General features: G+C 39.3%; 1 non-coding gene across 1 annotated transcript; it reads right to left on the bottom strand.

Annotated features, from left to right (window-relative positions):
• Nucleotides 1-2,977: 2,977 nt before the first annotated feature.
• Nucleotides 2,978-3,083, bottom strand: LOC121217521 (small nucleolar RNA R71). The gene has a single exon (XR_005913613.1). It is a non-coding gene; the product is annotated as a small nucleolar RNA R71 (small nucleolar RNA).
• Between the last annotated feature and the right edge of the window lie 12,637 nt (nt 3,084-15,720).

The raw sequence follows: 15,720 nt of genomic DNA, 5'->3' as shown, positions 1-15,720 counted from the left end.
TGTGATGTATTGCTGTAAACAGTGAACTCTTTCCCAAACTCTGGTTGTATTAAGACAGGGGCCTCAGTCAAAACTTTCTTAATTTTTTCGAAACTCTCTTACTGCGCATCAGTCCATTTAAACGGTACACCCTTACGCAGTAGTTTAGTCAGAGGTGCAGCAATCAATGAAAACCCCACAACAAAATGTTTATAATAGCCCTATAAAAATTCGAATCTCAGATACCATCTTAGGCAGCTACTAATCCAGTACAACTTTAATTTTTTGAGTATCCACCCTAATCACTTCAGCAGATACCACATGACCCAGAAATGTTACCTCTCGTAACCATAATTCACACTTACTGAATTTGGCATATAGTTGTTTCTCCCTCAAAATTTACAGAACAACTCAGAGATGTGCATCGTGTTCATCTTTAGTTTTCGAATACACTATTATCATCTATAAACACTACTATGAACCGATCTAGATAAGGCTGGAACACTCGGTTTATTAGATCTATAAAGGTCGCTAGTGCATTCGTCAGTTCAAATGGCATCACTAGGAACCCTTAATGAACATAACGAGTCCTAAACGTTGTCTTATAAAAATCAGTCTCCTTGACCCTCAGTTGATGGTACCCAGATCAGATATATATCTTAGAGAAAATCGAAGCTCCACGAAACTGGTCGAACAGATCATCAATCCTCAGTAGAGGGTACTTATTCTTAATAGTCAATTTATTCAGTTGTCGGTAGTCGATGCACATTCGCATTGATCCATCCTTCTTTTTCACAAATAAAGCCGGTAATCCCCACGGAGAGACACTAGGGCGGATGAACCTCGATCCAGTAACTCTTGAATATGAGCCTTAAGCTCCACTAGCTCATTCGGTGCCATTTAGATAAATAGTAATTTATACATATTTTTACCCCATGCTTAACACATTTTATGGATGATTTTTCCTTAGAATTGGTGAATTCGATGCTCCTAATGCCTTAATTTCATGTTTTATACTTAGGTAAGCATAGGAGAGTGAAAGGAACGAGAAATGGGCCAAAAATGAAGAAAATGGACCAACGTAAGAAATCAACACAGCCTGAACTTCCTCACACGGGTAGACCACACGGCCGTGTCAATTTGGCAGAATCAAAGCACGACTCACATGGGTAGAACACACGCCCATGTCATTCTAACAGGCTCGAGTATGGCCTGAAGTAATCGCATACGGACTTGTCCCTGCCGAGCCCAAGTTGAGTCCAATTCAGAAAAGGCTAATTTTGAGGGCTTTTAGGCATTCTAAAGCCTATAAATACACCCTAAAGGAAGAGGAAAATGAGATACAGAGAAAAGGAGGTAGGGAACTACTCAAGGGAAGCGGATTGATCCATCTTAAAAGCCGGATTCACCATCATGACTAAAGATCTCCCCTCAATTCCCCTTCAGGAGTTTTGGGTTTTCTTTATGCTTTATATTCATTATTCTTCTGAGATGTTTTCTTTTTTAGTTATGAACTAAACCCTTAAATACCTAAGGGGAATAAAACCTAAGACGAATCTTGTTATTATTTTCTGAATTGTATGATAACTATTTAATTGTTCTTAATTGTGTGTTCTTAATTCTGGTTTTGATATCACAGGATACTAATTTAAGATAAGCTCTTATTCAGAGGAGGAATAGACCCTATCTAAGAGTACATTTGTCATAATTAAGAGGAGTTGATTGCGCGCCTATACATAAGGTGACAAGATTTTACCGGATTAGGGTGAAACCTAATAAGGGGATCCATAGATCAAGTTAATGCAACCCTAGGGTGTTAATTAGAGAAAAGTCTCAATTATTCAATCTAGGGATTAGATGTTATAAGTCTTGAATAGGGATAATAACATAACTTAAGTATCTCTACGGAACAAGTTAAATGAATAAATCGTCCAATTCGGAGTCAGAATAACAAGTGAAGTTTAGGTGGATTCTTTCTTAGGTATTATCTTAATTCAATCGTTTTTTCCAAAAGTAATTACCCAATTCTACTTTCTGTGCATTCTTAGTTTAGATAATTAGTTAGTTAAAACAAAACCCCCTTATTCTTAGGCTAGATAATAAAAAGACAGCCATTACTAGTACTTTTAGTTCCTTTGGGTTCGACAATCCAGTCTTGCTAAAACTATACAACTGTTCGATAGGTACACTTGCCTACATCGTGATAATAATTATTTTCAAGAACGATTCATTATAAATATATAAAACTTACCTGTCACGAAAATCGCGATCAAGTTTTTGGCACCGTTTCCGAGGAACTAAGATATTAGGAACACTCAATTTTTATTACTTTAGCTATTTATTTTTCTTGCAAGTTAATTCTATTTTATTTTTATTATTATTTATTAATTTACTTTTTCTTTATCTTGGTAGGTTTTATAGTTTATAACTAGAAGAAACCTATCAAGATCACTACTTTTTGAAGAAGAAATCAATTGCACAGTTCGCAGAAACCAAAGAGAAATAAGGTGAAGCTTAAGATACATAGAGAACGAGCAAGAGGACGATATTTAAACCCCAAATAAGGAGATGGCTGAAAACAAGACAATCAGCTACCTTCTACGATACCCGTTGAACTAGCAAATCAAAATCCTGTTCCTCGTATTATGTATGATTATGCTAAACCTACTTTAACAGGAACTGAGTCAAGTATAATTAGGCCTGCTATTGCTGCAAATAATTTTGAGCTAAAACCTAACACTATTCAAATGATACAGCAATTTGTTCAGTTTGATGGTTTGCAGGATGAGGATCCAAATAGTCACTTGGCAAATTTCCTGAAATTCTGCGATACATTTAAAATTAATGGCGTTTCTGACAATGCCATTCGTCTTCGATTATTCCCTTTTTCACAAAGCTAAACAGTGGTTGAACTCATTACCACGAGGGTCAATTACTACTTGGGAACAAATGACCAAAAAAATTTTATTAAAATATTTTTCACCGGCTAAAATAGCCAAATTACGTAATGATATCTCTTCATTTGTATAGATGGACTTAGAAACTCTTTACGATGCATGGGAGAGATACAAGGACCTACTGCAAAAGTGTCCTCACCATGGACTACCTCTATGATTGCAAGTTCAAACATTCTACAATGGTGTGAACCCCTCGACAAGGCAAATCATTGATGCAACAGCCAGGGGAACCATCAACAACAAAACACCTGAAGAGGCTTACGAATTTATTGAAGAGATGTCACTGAATAACTATCAGTGGCAAGTCATAAGGACTAAGCCAACTAAAACAGTAGGCGTTTATAACGTCGATTTGGTTACTATGCTGTCAAACCAGGTAGAACTTCTAAATAAAAAGATTGAAGGTTTACTTGGTTCTACTCAGTTACATCCAGTAATGAGGTGCGAGACAAATAGATGAGGAGCATGCACAGAGTATCAACCCTAGCATTGAGGAGGAACAAGTCCAATATATGGGTAACAATAACTCTAGATCGCAAAATAACCCATATAGTAACACTTATAATACGGGTTGGAGGAACCATCCCAATTTCTCGTGGGGCGGTCAAGGAAATCAAAGACCACAACATCCTCCAAGTTTTCAGCAACCACTTTATCAATAGGAAAAGAAACCAAACCTTGAAGAGATGCTGTCTAAATTTATCTCGATGTCAAAAACCCGTTTCCAGAACACCGAGACAGCACTTAAAAATCAACAAGTGTCGATCCAAGGGCTCGAAACTCAGATAGGCCAGCTTTCCAAACTAATCTCTGAACGACCATAAGGTAGCTTGCCAAGTAATAATGAACCCAAACCCAAGGGAACATCTCAACACGATTAATGTTCAAGATGATGAAGGATTTGTTGATCCTGAGCCAGAACCGAAGCAATAAACTGTGGTGAGCAGAGGTCAAGGTAAGGTAGGTCATAATAAAAACAAATATGTGAATGTTGAATATAAACCTCGTGTGCCATACCCCAACGCGACAAGGAAAGACCACTCAGATGAATAATTTGGTAAATTCCTTAAACTCTTAAAAAAATTACATATTAACTTACCGTTTATTGAAGCTCTATCGCGGATGCCAAACGCAATGAAATTTTCAAAGGAGCTTTTAGAAAATAAGTGGAAGTTGGATGAGGCGTCGCATGTGGAGCTAAACACAATTTGCTCAGCTATTCTACAGAATAAACTACCCAACAAACAAAAATATCTAGGGATTTTTACGATTCCTTACTTAATTGGTAGTTTAGATGTTAATAATGCATTAGCTGATTTAGGGGCTAGTATTAATGTCATGCCCTACAAATGTTCAAACAATTAGGTCTTGGCAAAACCAAACAGACTAGGATGAGTATTCAATTAGCAGATAAAACTATAAGATTTTCTAGGGGTATTATTGAAGATGTGCTAGTTAAAATCGATAAATTTATATTTCCCGTTGACTTCATTGTTCTAGACATAGAGGAGGATAGCAACACTCCTTTGATTTTAGGACGGCCCTTTTTAGCAACTGCTAAAATGATTATTGATGTTGGCACAGGTGAGCTCACACTCCGTGTGGGAGACGAAACAATCACCATTCAAGCTCAGAATTTTGGCAACACATCGAAAATTGAAGGTGATCATCTAAACCATTCTACTAAAACTGACAATATGGTGCAACATACGTTGCAGGAAATGAGTCTGAAGGAAGTATATGAGCCATTCTCAAACAGTAGCAGAGGACCTATTCATGAAGATCGAAGGCTATAAATTGAGGATCTAGATGAATGAAGGACGCATAAACCGAGAACACACGATAAACCAAAACTACGCCAGAACGAGCTCAATACCTTCCCAAATCAACTTAAAGTTGGAGATAAAGTATTATTAGATGCCGCAGATCCTCACACTGTCACTACCAAACTGAATGAAGAAATCCCTCTTACGAAACTTAGCATTTTCCCATTCGGTACAGTCGAGGTAAGTCATCCCAAGTTCAACACTTTTAAGGTAAACCACACCCGTCTAAAACCTTATTTTGATGAGAATGATAGCAAGAATGAGGAGTATAAATTCCTCGAACCACCATGACCATTCAATGGAGAGGTAAGTCAAGCTTAGACTATAAATAAGTGCTTCTCGGGAGGCAACCTGAGCACTAACTGTATTAACTTCTTCTAATTTTAGTGTTTAACACCTAACTTACTAACGGAGCTCTTGAATACAGGTTTACCACACAGACACAGCCAAGCACACGGGCGTGCTTATGACCGTGTGGAAGCAGGGCAAAGATTTTCCCAACACAGGCTACGACAAATCTCCACGGTCGTGCGACATGGCCGTGGGCGAACCTGTCAAATTAACATGGGCGTGCGACACGCCCGTGCCAAGCAACCGTGGGCAAACCTGTTAAATTAACACGGGCATGGGAGAAGCGAACGAAGCCAAATACGGTCGTGCGACACGGCCGTGTACACCCACACGCCCAAGGGACACAGGCGTGGACAAAATGTCAGACGCGCCCAAATTCAAAATTCACGAATCACACGGGCTGAAATTGGGGAACACGGGCGCGTTCTCTGGTCGTGTGCCCCAAAATCTATAAATAGGTTGCATTATTCATTGCCTTCCTCACCCAAAAACCCTAACCCTAGCCGCTGCAAGTCCACACGCCCTCCCCACCACACCCGTGCACCACTTCCAACTCCATTTTTGATGCCCAATCTCTCTCCCTTAGCGTATATAATGTTGTTTTCACGTGGTAAAAAGGCCGTCGTCCCTGCTTCAAAGAAAAGGAGGGGAGCGTTATCTTTCACGGGTCTTACCCCGAAAATTCACCACATTTTCCTGCAATTCCCCATCAGCCCTAAGAAAAACTTTTCTAAATATTTCGGGCCCGACCTTTAATTACGGGCCGCTATATTGACTGGGCTGCAGTAGGACAAGTTCAGTTGGCTGATGCGATTCGGGCCTTCCTAACCACCGACCCTTGGGAGCTTTTCTTTGGGATCATCGAGACAATATATCTCCAGCTTACGATGGAACTATGCTCAACATTTCATCTTTAAACTGTAATGACGAATTATGATGATCCCAGCACGGTCTAATTTCACCTAGGAGGATTAGTCCGCCAGCTAAGCGTCCCAGAATTTGGTACTGCACTGGGCTTATATACGGAGGAATTCAAGGAGGAGAATAACTTATATGCTCTCAGCCGCCATATCCATCGTTCTCCTCCACGGTGCTGGGATGCACTAGTACCAAGTTCAGCCACCTATAATCCTAGCCGCTCCAAGGCATCGGCTCTCCCTCCATCTCTGAGGTACCTTCACGCCATTTTGGCTCACATGATTACAAGAAGGCGAGAGAGTACTGGCATCGTCAATACTCACGACGCCTATTTTCTATGGTGTATGTCGCACGGGCACGTCATCGATCTTGCTTATTTTGTTGCCCTCACCATTCAGCATCAGACGGAGCGGCATAAGAAGGGGGTCATCTTTATTGGCCCTTATGTTACTCGGTTGGCTCGACACCTCGGGCTTCTTCGCACCGCGGCCCAAGAACTATCCTTGACCCTCATTGGCCAGATGTTTTCACAAGATATCTCGAGGATGCTAAGCATGAGGATGATCGAAAAGCACCGAGGAACCTACCCTTCTCAATATCGTCTTGCCCAACCTACCGAGGAGGAGGCCCCGAGGGCATTATGATGATGTTCTCCCATAGCACGAGGACCCACCGTCTCAGCCACCACCACCCTCTTGTCCAGTTCATGCGGTAGCTTCATATGCTGACATTTCTGAGCACCTTACTCGTTCAAGCAACAGCGTTTTCAACGATTTGACAACATTGATGCTACTCTACAGCAGATCTGTCAGCACTTCCATATCTCATCGCCGCCCCCACTTCGCGAACCATTTAGCGATGAAGATGTTTAAAAACTTTTATTTATTATTTTATGTTTTTACTTTTATTTTATTTTAAGACTACTTTTTGTTTTTCTTTCATCTTATTTTTATTAGGATTTATAATTTTTATTTCACAATTTTGAATTCCGGCTATTTCCTACCGAGTAATCATTCTTCCTTATATATTTTCTAAAAGAGTTCCTGATGCTATCACAGTTATAAAAAGCTCCAAAGCTTACTATTACTTAGGGACTCGAAACTCCACCGGGAAAAGTTCTCCACGACTGCCATGTCCTGCTTGACCACGACCATAGCCACCACTAGATATAATATTCTTTTGGTGTAGGACTTATGGACTAATGAACCTCTACCACTGCCGGAGTATCCTTCTCCACCCTCACGCCGATTATTCTCCAAAACTCCAATTCAAGGAAATTCATTCGTCACTCAGGAAGTTTCACTTCTCTCCCTATCTTATTTTTATATTTTTATATATCTTTGTACATTGAGGGCAATGTACATCTTAAGTGTTGGGGGTATTCATTTCATGATCAGAAAAATCCCTGAATGACTGCCTTGTTCTCTTGAAAAGCTCTCATATCATATTTAGGAAAAATTTTGATTGATTTATAATTTTGATTGATATATCTTGAATTAAAACATAGGAATTTATGCATTGATTGTTTAAACTTGAAGACATTAGAGAATCAAGCATGATAAGCTGATTTTAAGAATTTAAAAATTTAGGTTGTTTCCCCAAAATTTAGGTATTACTTTGAGTTGGAATTCACAAGTTTTAAACATCAAAAAGACATAATTCTTGTGAGATTTTTGAGCCTTTTGATCATCTATTAATTCTTTCATGCTCACTTTTATTATTGCTTTGAGTGCATCAGTATTGAACTGTTATTCTAGAACTTGCTTGATTATGCATGTCAAGACCACACCATTTGATTTGATATGTCAAAATGATTAAGGCACTTAGGATTAAACCACTCATGCCATGAAAATCCTACCTCCACGATTAACCCCTAGTGAACCTCCTTGAGCCTAACAAGCCATTTTTTGTATTACCCTTAATATTAACTCCTAACCCATTATTGTTGAAATCCCTTCAATTATTTTGATCCCTATTTTTGTCGAGATTTGATTTGAATAAATTGCTTAGCTATGTCCTGTTCTTAATAGTTAGTTATTTAACTTGTTCTAAAAAAATATATATGTATACATATTAGTAGTAGTGATCTTTTAAGCCAAAGAAGTTAAATTCTATATTCTGAGAAGAAGCTATCTTGTACGCGATTAATGACTACTCATTTTTCTAGTTAGGTAATTTTTCAATTCAATCTCGATTCTAACTTTTTCTTTCAACTTGTGACCACACCCTCTAACCAAGCCTCATTACAACCCACTAAAGACCTTTTGATTGATGTATCATCTCAATTTATAGTGGGGGAGATTTGATTTTCATGCAAGCCTCTGGTAATGACTTTTCATTATTGACTATTGAGTGCTTCATTTATTGTCCTTAAACACCTCGAGTGATTTGAGAGAATCTTTAGTGAAGATGTGAAACTCTGTGACATTCTGAATCAAAGATAATTACTTAGACGAGGGAGACACCTATATTTTCATGATAAAGTGCTCAACTTGGACTGTTTGAAACTTTGATGTTCTTTTAGTTGAATTTTCAATGTATGATTACCTATGGATTATTTTGAGATATTATCGATAGTAATTATAAGTTGAGAAAATTTTATTTTGATTATTTTTTGAGAATTTTGCTTGAAGACAACTAAATGCTTAAGTGTGGGGGTATTTGATAAACCATAATTTATACATATTTTTACCCCATGCTTAACATATTTTATGGATGATTTTTCCTTAGAATTGGTGAATTCGATGCTCCTAATGCCTTAATTTCATGTTTTATACTTAGGTGAGCACAGGAGAGCGAAAGGAACGAGAAACGGGCCAAAAAAGGAGAAAATAGGCCAACATACTAAATCAACACAGCCTAGACTTCCTCACACGGGCAGACCACACGGCCGTGTTAATTTGGCAGAATCAAAGCACGACTCACACGGTAGAACACACGCTTGTACCATTCTAATAGGCTCGAGCACAGGCTGAATTAATCGCACACGGGCGTTCCCTGCGGAGCCCAAGTTGAGTCCAATTCGGAAAAGGCTAATTTTGAGGGCTTTTAGGCATTTTAAAGCCTATAAATACACCCTAAAGGAATAGGAAAAGGAGACGCGAAGGAAAGAAGGCAAGGAACTGCTCAAGGGAAGCCGATTGATCCATCTCAGAAGCCAGATTCACCATCAAGACTGAAGATCTCCCCTCAATTCCCTTTCAGGAGTTTTGGGTTTTCTTTATGTTTTGTATTCATTATTCTTCTGAAATGTTTTCCTTTTTAGTTATGAACTAAATCCCCTAAATACCTAAGGGGAATGAAACCTAAGACGAATCTTGTTATTATTTTCTGAATTGTATGATAAATATTTAACTTGTTCTTAATTGTGTGTTCTTAATTCTTGTTTTGATACCACAGGATACTAATTTAAGATAAGCTCTTATTCAGAAGAGGAATAGACCCTGTCTAAGAGTATATTTGTCATAATTAGGCAGAGTTAATTGCACGCCTAGAGATAGGGTGACAAAATTTTGCTGGATTAGGGTGAAACCTAATAAGGGGATCCATAGATCGAGTTAATGCAACCCTAGAGTGTTAATTAGAGAAAAGTCTCAATTATTCAATCTAGGGATTAGACGTTATTAGTCTTGAATAGGGATAATAATATAACTTAAGTATCTCTACGGAACAAGTTAAATGAATAAATCATCCGATTCGGAGTCAGAATAACAAGTAAAGTCTAGGTGGATTCTTCCTTAGGTATTGTCTTAATTCAATCGTTTTTTCCAAAAGTAATTACCCAATTCTACTTTCTGTGTATTCTTAGTTTAGATAATTAGTTAGTTAAAACAAAACCCTCTTATTCTTAGGCTAGATAATAAAAAGACAGTCATTACTAGTACTTTTAGTTCCTTTGGGTTCAACAATCCGGTCTTGCTAAAACTATTCTACTGTTCAATAGGTACACTTGCCTACATTGTGACAATAGTTAGTTTCAAGAATGATTTATTATAAATATATAAAACTTACCTGTCACGAAAATCGCGATCACATTCTGTAAGGGGCGATGGACATCGAAGTTGTACCAGCTAGGAGTTTTATCCCAAACTCAACTTATCGGTTTGGAGGTAACCCAGACAGTTCATTGGGAAAAATATCCGAAGAGTCCTTAACTGTTCTGATAACTTTAATAGAAGAAAACTCGGAATCATAAACTTTGATATAGGTTAGGTAGCTTCACAACCCTTTCGAACCAATTTCTCAGCCCTAAGCGTAGAAATTACATTTGACAGATAATTCCGACGCTCCCCAACTACCACTACCTCGTCACCTTCCACAGTTTTCAATACCACCCGCTTAGCAGCACAATCCTAATTCACTTGATGCTTAGCCAGCCAGTCCATGCCCAGTATTAAGTCAAATTCCCCAAAAGAGAGTTCTATCAAATCCGTCAAAAATATTGTTCCTTGAACCTCTAAAGTTACATCTCTAAACAATTTATTTACCCTCACAGACTGTCCTAGTGGACTCAACACAATTACCTCACTCGCGGTACTTTCAACCATTAAACCCAAAGTCTCAGACACAGTGCATGCTATATAAGAGTGAGTAGATCCAACATCAATCAGTGTAGTATAAGGTACATTATAGATAAAGAATGTACCCATGATAACATCTGGGATGTCTTCGTCTTCTCGGTGACGTGCAGTGTAAACCAGAGCTGGTTACCTCGCCTCCGTATGACTAGTACCTCTGCAAGGTGCTCTACGATTACGGCCCATACCATTTCCATCTCTTGCCTGACCACGGCCTCTCGGTGGCTGTTGACCACCCCTCAGTGACTATACATTACCCATACAAGTACCTTGTATCTGCTCGGGCCTCCGTAGACAATCTCTAATTTGGTGCTCTAATGATTCACATCTCAAGCATGCCCCGTTCCGTTTCCAGCACTCACCCTAATGGCGTCTCCCACAATCGGCACAGGGCTGCGGTCCAATGGCTGCAACAGGGGCCTCAACTCTGACTAGCCCTCAACTCTGACCTTTTTCTTATGCCTCAAAAAAGAACTTTAGGGCTCCAAATCCCTTTTGTTCCTACCTTTATCCTTCTCACGGTTTTTTTGTTCTGTACGCTTCACTTTTTGGCAATCTTCACCTTATCCACTAAAGCAGCAAAATCTCACTCCCTCTCTGGAGCTATCAACACTCGTAGACTATCTCTGAAGTCGTCCTCGAAACGAACGCAGCGCTCATATTCAGTTGCCACCATACCTCACGCATAGCGACTTAATCGAAAGAATTTCACCTCATATTCAGCCACTAATTTATCCCCCTAGTCAAATTAAGGAACTCTCTCCTCCGGGTATCCACATAACTAGCGCCCATATATTTTCCTTGAAAGGTAGCCTTGAAAAATTCCCAAGTCAATCGGTCGGCCTGAGTTCCCTCTTTAATAGTAAGCCACCATTGATAGGCTTCATCTCGCAGTAGTGATACTGCACCTTTCAGTTTCTGCTCAAGGGTGTAGTTGAGGTTGTCCATGATCCTCTCTATGGCCTCAATCCAATATTCAACCACATTAGGGCCAACTCCAGCTATACTCCTAAAAATCTCAGCCCCATTGGACCGGAGTCGTTCCGTAACCAACCCATGACCCATAGTACCAGTATTGGGCTCAGCGACCCTCTTTAAAATTCTCAACATAGCTTGGAATAGTGCATCATCCCTAGCCGCTCGATCGTGAGACCCAGTCTCAGCCTTAGGTGAATGCGATGCCTCTCTAAGTTCAACGTTAGGCATGTGGCCCGATGATGAAAACCCAGCCCGAGCATATCTACGGCTTCCGCCGCGGCCTCTTGTACCCCTTCCACGAGTACGTCTAGTGCTCATATCGATTTGCGTTTTATCTGTATTAGCAAATTTATGCATCAGTTTACAATTCCAGTGTTTATTACAGGATATTTTATGAAAAGCAGTTTCAGTATTTCAATGTTTGTTTTCACAGCTTGCAATCTTACTACAGTTTTAGTTTACCCTAAGCAGAGTATTTCAGTACAGTCTACTACCTACAGTAGTCTCAGTATTTCAGTTTAAATATAAAGTAGTTTTAGAGGACTTACAGAATTGGCACCAGAGACTCGGTGTACTACACCTTCAGAAAAATATTTTCAGGTATTTCAAATCATTTAAAACTGATCTTTTTCGAAATTCCAAGTTTTAAAAAAACCTAAATCCACAACTGAGTTTTGCAACCTGACTCTGATACCACTAAATGTAACACCCCAAACCCGACCTAGACATTATGGTCGAATTTGGCGATGCCACATTAAAGTGTTTTTCGTAAAATAAAAATTTTGTTAAAAAAAACCCCGTTCTGTATTAAACATCTTTGTAATCTTAGTTAGTGTTTAGGTTGTCTAGTTCAATGTTTAGAACTCAAGTTGTTTAGCAAAATGTTAATTATATTAGATCGTAGTTACCTTTTAAAACGATTGTTTGTTGTAGAAGCTTTTTGAAATATGTTGCGTAAACGTGGTGTTTTGAAAAACATTTATCTTTTTGAAAACCCGTGTCCTACTACTAACATATATAAATCATAATAATGAAAACCCAAATTAAAAGTAAAAATTAAAGAGGCCTTATTATATAACCAAATGCCCAAATTAGAAATACCAATTAAAAATTTATAATAAAAGTCCACGCAGTTGTGTGGCCCCCTTTGAGTCCCTCGCAGCACCGACCTGCCTAAGACTGGGGATTACCTGTGCAGTTAAAGAGTAGGGTGAGTTTACGAACACTCAGTGTGTAATCCCTTAACTAACAGACAGTCAAACATACAATAGGCAAATACAGTCTGGGCCTAAACCCGTTTCAGTAACAGTCCAGTATCAGTTAGGGCCTTAGCCCATTCAGTTACAACATCAGTGTGGGCCTTAGCCCAATTCAGTAACAGTATAGTGTAGAATACAAACATAAATCCTACCCAGCTAGCCTCTACACTCCACTCCGTCCAGCCCTACACTCCATGTGGGGATAAAATCGACCCACCATCCCTACACTCCGGAATATAGCACTGGTTACGGCACTAAACACTATTTGCAGCAGAGCTGCTAGTACAGTACACTTCCTCCAATCATAATAAACTCATCCCCTTGTAATATGTCATGCGTCATGTCATAATATCATACATGTATGCAAAACGTCATGCTTGGTTACCATCATACAAATCATAGTGGCATATCAGTAATTTTACCTTATAGGGGCATAACAGTCATTTCATCAATTGGGATCTAGGTAACTTACTGACCCAAAAGTAGGTCCATAGTCTTCTTGGGTGACCCATGCAACCTTAAAAGTCAAACAGTAAAAAATGGGCAAAAAACCCATAATGCGGGCTCATGTGGGCCCACACGCCTATAGGGCCCACAAAGCCCAAAAATGGCCTTGGTCGTGTGAACTACACAGCCTGGCCCAACGACCTTCACCCGTCCGTGTGGTTTACCCATGTGGTGCCCAAGCCTGTGGGGCTCACACAGCCCAATTTGTCCTAACATGGCCCAAAGCGACCTAAGCCCATGAAAACGTTCATGGTGGCCTCTACGATCAAACACCTCTATTTATGCATTCAGTTTACCACACGAGCGAGCGTACGCTCATGTAGGGTCGACGGTCACCTATTCAAGATTTTGTCGATTTACAATTATGGTAGCGTGATTACACACCTTAGACGAAGATCAAAATACTTATCGCAAAATTTTCACTAATACTTGCATTTGTCGAACTAATGAAGATCACACCCTTAAATGATACACGAGACTGATTACGAACTCCTTTATAGATTACCTACATTCCATGCGAACTTATTAACTAACACAGTACATCCACATAAATTGAACTAAACGCACAACCACTTACCGAATATATAAAACTGAAACTAGAGAATGAGGGCAATCGGTCCACTATCCCAAAAAAGATCTCCCGTTATGACATCTAAATAGCAGCACTTACCACCAAGATCAACAGAGAAGAAGCAGAAGAAAGAGTCAGAACAAAGAGGGTAAATGAAAGAGAAGTATTCGGCCAACAAAGATTGAATTGAATTTGAGAGAGGAAGGAAGAAGAAAGAACAATCGATCACCCAAGGTTAAAACTGAAAGAGTTTGAGAGAGAGAAAGGCAATAGATATTCGGCAAAAGGGAAAAGAACCATTTGAAAAGATGTGTGAAGGAAAAGAAAGTCTGTGGATAAGAGGGTTGGAGAGGAGAGTAAAATCAAAAGCAACTACACCCGAAAGGTACTCGAAATAACTATACTCGGCTTCAAAAATGAAAATAAAAAGAACCACAATTTGGCAAAACCTGAAATGGAGAAAAAAAGAGCCAAAAGAGCAGACAATTCCAGAAGTTTTAGAGAATAGCTCCTTCAACTGAAAATTTCTGTACACCTACTATTTAATTTTGGCACAACTCTATCACACCTCAAATTTCACTTTTTCCTCCCTTCACTCTCTCCTAGAATCTCTCCACCATAATCTTCTCAACTACCCATTCAAACATCTCAATTTCGGTCAACCTAGGACACTTCCACAGCACTTTTAGCAAAATAAAATGCTCTTTTTGCATCGCCAAACCTCTAACCTCATACCCCAATACACACTCCACACGCCACTTACCACTAGACTAGTAGGCCTTTTTTTTTCATGTTTTACTCATATTAATTTAAGAGCTTACTAACTAACAAAAAGGGTTTATTACTTAAAAACAAAAATTTTTACAAAAGCCCAAGCTTGAACCAAGACTTATCAGACACTCTCAGAATAGATAATCACTGAACTAGGCAGACACTTGTGTCACAACCATATAAAAACAATTATTAAAGATTTGGGGCGTTACACTAATACTCTAGGGTGCGGAGACAGATTTTTGGCAATCTTCTTGGCATGAAGGTGGTTGAGAAGCTGGGTAACTATCTTGGCCTCCCCCTTCCTATCGAAAAAAAGAAAAAAAAGTGGCTTTCCAAGAGATTAACAATAGGCTGTCATGCAGGATTAATAGTTGGACCAAGAGGATCCTTTCCTTTGGTGGCAAAGAAGTTTTCATTGAAGCGGTCCTCTAATCTATTCCAACATATACATTGTTGATTTTCTTGGCTCTCAAAGGTGTAATTGAAGAAATTCAAAAAAATTTAAGTAGAGCGTTGTGGTCGGGCAAGGAAAAGCGCAGATTCTGGACGATGCTTCTTTGGAAGACCTTGTGCCATCCTAAAGGCGTGTGAGGTCTTGGCATAAAGGATATTTAGCTATTCTATTTGGCTCTTCTTGGGCGTCAAGTGTGGAGCCTCATCAACAATAAAGATACCTTTTGTTTTAAAGTGTTATCCTCTAAGTACTTTCCCGGTGGCAATATCTTTCACTTTGAAAGAGTTAACAAAGCTTCATTTACGTTGACCAGCATTGTGGTTATGGCAGAAGCCCTCAAAGATGGTCTCGGTTGCCAAGTTGGTAGTGGTGATAGGATTAACATACGGGTTGAAAACAGGGGGTGGAAGGCTTAAATGGTGGTGCCTTTAAAGTTGATATGCTCGACTCTAATGATAGTAGTGTACGGGATCTTTGGTTTGAGGAGTATAGACGCTGAAACTTGGACAAAGTCTACAAGTTGTATGGGGAGGATTGGGGGGATAAAATTTTCAATTTGCCTATTGGGA

The sequence above is a fragment of the Gossypium hirsutum genome, chromosome A02 (assembly GCF_007990345.1).
Source record: "Gossypium hirsutum isolate 1008001.06 chromosome A02, Gossypium_hirsutum_v2.1, whole genome shotgun sequence".
Taxonomy (NCBI): domain Eukaryota; kingdom Viridiplantae; phylum Streptophyta; class Magnoliopsida; order Malvales; family Malvaceae; genus Gossypium; species Gossypium hirsutum.
The sequence above is the reverse complement of the archived record's forward strand: the minus strand, read 5'-3'. Positions and strand labels throughout refer to the sequence as shown.